Raw genomic sequence first — 6,209 nt, 5'->3', positions numbered from 1 at the left:
GATTGCTGACCATATTTCCGATGATATGGAGAAAAAAATATGTTGCTGCTTTCAATACAACAAGAGATATCCGCGATTAAGTTCTACCTTGTGTAGGGTGAATATTGAAAAGGCGCCCCATAGTATAGTAAGTCGTATTCACGTAAAACGGGAATAAGTTTCTGGTTCGAAACTAATTTTTCTTTTCACCGAATCTGAGTAGAACTTGGAACTACTTTTAAAAGTATATATGTGTAAAAAAAGGATTGTACAGATTATCATTGATCCGGCCGTATGTAAATGTGTCAAAATTAAAAACAAATCTTAAAAATTCAAATCTGAAAACTACTCAAATAGGGATTATAAACTTAAATTTAATCTAAAATATCAGAAAAGGATTAAAATTTTTTTAATCTTTTTTATGATAATTTGCTCTTGTAAATCGTGCTATATCAGCTGTTACTCGATTAGGTAGCGTCAATAAAATGATATTAATTATTTCTAAGAAACTGCTTGGAACTGTACTGAAACATAACTCTAAATTTAAAAAAAAAACAAAACCACTCAAAAGCGCTCTACCTCTAACATTCAAGCTTAATCAACTTAGAGTGGTCGTTTTTTGTTCGAATAACAGTTTCCAGCCCACCGGCAAATCTTTTCAACAATTTCGATGTTACAAAAGACACTCAGCCCTTCCGTTCTGAAGCGATGAAGAAATCTAGTCACGAAGCTCACTTAGTGTGTTTATGCTCTAATCTAGTTTGGTTTTTGCGATTCATATTTTGCGGCAGTAGACTATTCAATACCGACCAAAAGCCATAGTCATAGTGGATTCGGTTTGGCCACTTAGACCACTTTCGATTCCATTTACCAGAAAGCTCTTTGACCAGGCTGTGGTGGTGACCTAAATACGATGATCTATGATTTACCTTGTTCAAAAGAGGCAGTAGATTCGTGTTCCGAACTTACATCCATTATGCAATGTTGGCTGATTCAAACTGGTATTGTAGGTTATACTCTCATGATCGCGATTGGGGTGCAGCAGAAGCACAGACGATCACGGAACAACTCACCTAGGAGGATTCTTAATCCCCATTATTTCTATTACAACTATATTTTTTCATCTAGACCCGATAAACTCTACGTTTTGTTGATGTGTTGTTCGAAGTTACTGAAATTACTTCTTAGATTAGTCATTAGTCATGTTCGTGTATTCCTGAAACTCCTTTCTACTATGGAATGGGTCTGCCTGCATAACAAAGTTTAAACAATATGTGCTGTGTCAATATGAAACTATAGATGCTTATGGACTTTCAACATGTTGGATTGATTTTTTTATATTCTTTGTTGTATGTAGGCATCAGCTCACATTCAGCGAATCGGTGCAGTTTCAAACCGCATGTTGGGTGGGTAGCTGTTGGGGTGTTGGCTATATTTTACGTAACATTATTTCTTGTTCGAATAGAGGAGAATATTGTCAATCCGCGCCAAACGTGTTATTAGTTCTTACCCACGCCACTGCAGTGTTCGTCATAGAATGATACAAATCTACACCCTCTCGTTTGTTGACCGGTTGAGTTTGTTGATCGGTTAAGCCGGGTAGAAATAGTCTCCGTTAGGATGTAGAGTTGTAACAATAATGAAAACTGGCCAACTAAACTATCATATACCGTTACACTAGAGTGCCTTTGCGCACGTAGACGGTATAAAATGCGGAAGACTTGCTGTTGCAAGAATATGCTATTTGAACTGGTTCTTGTAATTTATTTACTTTCACTTTTGCAGAAGTTTAGCGTTGACCGTGAATAAATTAGGCACTGTTTCGAAGGATTTTGGGTAACTGCACTATGTATATTTCATTGGTGGTTCATATATTTTACAAACATTTAATGCAATTGTGGATAATTGTTATTTGAATGTATTTCTGATGAACTGTGTCGTGATGAAGAAACCGAAATAAATCTAGGTACGAATTAATAGACCATGTGGATCATCTTTCACTATCAAAAGTCCTCATTGTTTCCAATCGGTATCTAATTTTGACAAATCCGCTCGAAACCGGTCGTTGTTCACAAAATCAACTCGTGATTCGAGCGTAATTGGCCTATATAAAAGGACAGATAACTTATCAATTAGTCAATTATGTTCGCGTGTATGACGGAAAAAGCAATAAAATTCTAGATTACAAATTTACAAATTCAATAATTGGAAATATTTCTGTCGTACCAACTGAAATATTATTATGTGATTGGACCACTGAAACCAGTTAAAAAGTGTGTACTATTTCCCGCAAAAAACTTACCATTTTGTAATAGTTTATATATAAGAATTTACTATTCATTAATGGAACCTAAAAAATTAGTTATAAATTTTTGCATTGAATGCATTTACAGTGTGAAGATTTTACTCCACCAAATGAGCAGTGTTACTCTAGTAGATGATGCTGTAATATTGTGCTGATTGATAACTAAATTTTAACATTTGTACTCATTCAACAAAACAATGCTACTGGCATGTGTTTAATGAGTTCAAACTTTTCGACAAACAGGGGTCATTGGTTGTTGAATTTCTCTACGAAGAGTTTGGTTAGTTAATACCGACTGATCAACCAGATTACCGTGGAATTTTCTCATATGTAGAGTATTTCAATTGGCAAAATAATTTTCTCGGATAAACGATAATTGTGGCTTCGTGTATTGCCTTCAAATTTTTTAGTAAATTTTTTTTTTCTGAAATTTTTCGGTCGTTTTTCAATCAATCAATACAAAATTGAACAAACTATCGAAAGAGTGCTTCAAACCACCATTGTCGAATCTGTCTTGCCTTAGGTAAAGCTAAGCTGATGAAAACAATTTCTGACTGGGTTCAGTAAATTTCGTATTTAATTGTTTTTAAATAAAAACATTATGAGACTACGAAGACTGGGAACAACTCCCCTCTCGAATACTTTAAAAATTCATGAACGTTCTCGAAATATTTACGTTATTTTTTTTATTCTAAGGTCTTAACATTTACTGGGTCTACAAAAATTTGACACAACGCATTTCATTCAAAGTACTGTGCAACTATTGGGAAAATGATTTATCGGTCGTGACTTGTGCACGTTGCTTCAGAAGTGATAATTTCAGTGTCAAAAACAAACCTTCTGAGATTCCGAATTGCAAGGATCGTTGACCGAAGAAAACACTCAAACTCAAAAACAAATGGCGGAGATGTTAAATGTTTCTGGGTTCCTCTCCAGCTCATTGATTTTTTTTTATAAATTGGTATGTTTATTTGTCATTTTTGTATATGTATAATAAAAATCATCGACAATATTTGATCAAACTACGATTTGAAGATTGACATTCAAATTATCTAAATCTACCCTATCATCTACAGTATTCTTAATGGTTGTGTCGTAATACGTTAACAATTCAAGTATCTTTGTTCTAATTGTGTTTTGTACTCCTTCTAGAGCGGGCCTTTGCAAACCATTGTCCGCGATGTGTTGTCCGTTAATCACTGCTAGTAACTTTTGTTGAAGTGATGCGTAAGTGTCTAGCCTCTACGGCAGCCGAAATATTTGTGCTGTATTGTTTCGACTGGTTCAGTGCAGTGAATACAGTCCGTAGGTCCCATTATGTGCTGTAGTCGTCTATGCTGGAAATTTTGATTTACCCACATGTACAGGGAGCTGCACTGTGTAGGTAGTAGCTCACGCGATGAAATTTTTCTCCATATTCGTTTCCAGTTATCGTGTGGGCTAGTAATTTCAATTCTGGTACTGTCAGTACACTCAATCGATTAGCGCTAAATTAGATCGGTGGAGGGATAATAGCGGATTTGGAAGGAAAGGGATTGAATGTGGTCAAGAAAAAGTTTAAGGTAGAGAAAGTTTATTAAGGACACTGTTATGCGAGTATTGATTTGGTTGATGCAGGAGGAGTAAAACGGAATGGATTCGAGTTCTTGGAGATGACGATTTATTAGCAAAGCATTGCATTTTATCGGCGGAAGTTGCAGTTTAGTCCACCCTCCTCAATTTTTCGAGCTAATTGTTGCATCGGTATAGACGCACTTGATCCACGGAAGAGGTACAAACGCATGGTAGCTGTTAACTTAGCCACGTGTGCTGTTGTTGGAAGAACATTGGAAGACATGTACCACATTTTTGATGAAATAAATGTGTTCAGTAATGTAACTTTTTGCTGCATGAATAAACTGCGCAGTGAGTGCATCCATGCATTTCGAGTGAAATTCGTCACGATGCTATCCCAATTGAGCGATACTATTTGCCGTAGTGAATTAGTAAATATACACCAAGAACTTGGATGCTACTTTCCGTGCGAACCCATGGTACTGTTATTGGTTTCATCGTCACACGTCGATCGCTATTGTTTTGTCTTCATTTAGACGGGTGCTTGCCACACACTCGAATCGCCTAAATAAAGCTCGCATTTCATCCAGCTGGTCTGCATTGCTGACAATGACGCTGATGTCGTCTGCGTATGCGATGATCAGGTTTATTCCGCACACTTGTTCTAGCTTCTGCAGCAGTGGATTTAATTGTATCGTGAATAGTAGCATCGCTAGAGGGTCATCCTGCCGCACCGAGCGCTGAATGGGAAAGGATGAGGAGAGGTGTCCATTTATTAGTAGCCTGGATGAAGAAGCTGAAGCAATACTAGCAAGTAACTCAACTAGAGATGTGTTGAAACCCAGCGCACGCATGGTACGAAACAGATAATCATGCTTTACTCTATCAAACGCAAGATATAGATCGAATTACACTAATTTGCCGCTCTGTTTGTTTGCAATTAATTGTGCGATTTTATCTTTCAATCAATGTAGCTTGAAAAATGTTTCTGTGGGAGTTAGAAAATTTTTGCTAATATACGGTGATACTTCAAGTATGCTTTCAGGACGCTGTTTTAAGATCTGCGTGAGGATTTTGTAGTCGAAGTTAATTAGGTCAATCGGCCTGTACGCACGTGCCGTATCACCCGCACCGCGTTTTTTGATTCATACGATCACTCCGTCGACGAACTGAGCTGGAAAGTTAGAGTTGATGGTTTCGTTCAGTATTAGGTTAAGCTCGCGATGGATTACATCGAGTGTGCACAGGTAGAATTCTTTTGGTAAACTGTCTGGGCCTGGTGATTTCATTCATGATAGCTAGCTTCGATCATGGTATCCTGTTCGGGTATGACTCTGTCGCAGTGGAATGTGTCGTTCATTCATTCGCCTTCTCCACGTACCGTCTTCCTTACACAGCTCGCCAAAGATGGTTCGCAACACCATCCGTTCAAAAACACCCAGTGCACGTTGATCCTCCACAAGCATTGTCCAGGACTCGTGCCCGTAGATAACATAACAACTGGTCTAATCAGCGTTTGGCTAGATCGAAGCGTCCTGCGCAGTCCAAAATAGGCACGATTTCCTGACCATATGCGTCTCTGAATTTCTCTGCTGGTGTTTTTATCGGCAGTCACCAGTGAGCCCAAGTACGCGAACTTGTCGACCATTTCGATTTCATCACCGCCAATCAAAGCTCGTAATGGGTGGCTGGCATTATCTTCTCTTGAGCCCCTGCCTTTCATGTACTTTGTCTTTGACACATTGATGTCTAGTCCGATCCGCTTGGCCTGAGCTTTTAGTTCGATGTACGTATGTTCCATCTTTTCAAAGTTGCGTGCTATAATGCCAATATCATCAGCGAAACCAAGTAGCTGGACGGACTTTCTGAAAATCGTGCCACTCGTGTCTATCCTCGCTCTTCTTATCACACCCTCCAATGCAATGTTGAATAGCAGATACCTTGCCGTAACCCTCTGCGAGTTTCGAAGGGATTCGAGTTTATCCCCGATACTCGAACAACGCACATCCCTCGACCATCGTAGCCTTGACCAATCGTATCAGTTTGTTTGGGAATCCGTAGTCGTGCATGATTTTCCATAGCTGATCTCGATCGATTGTGTCGTAGGCTGATTTGAAACCGATGAATAAGTGATGTGTGGGCACATTGTATTCGTGGCACTTTTGCAACACCTGGCGAACACTTGATCCGTGGTAGCACGTTCGCCCATAAATCCTGCCTAGTAAGCAGAGTGATCGCGCGGTAATTGCAGCAATCCAGCTTGTCACCCTTTTTGTAGATGGGACACACGATTCCTTTCATCCATTTTTCCGGTAAAATCTCGTCCTCCCAGATCTTGGTAACGATCCAGTGCAGTGCTTTCACCAGTGCA

Source organism: Malaya genurostris, chromosome 3 (assembly GCF_030247185.1).
Source record: "Malaya genurostris strain Urasoe2022 chromosome 3, Malgen_1.1, whole genome shotgun sequence".
Taxonomy (NCBI): Eukaryota; Metazoa; Arthropoda; class Insecta; order Diptera; family Culicidae; genus Malaya; species Malaya genurostris.
This window is presented reverse-complemented; position numbering follows the sequence as displayed.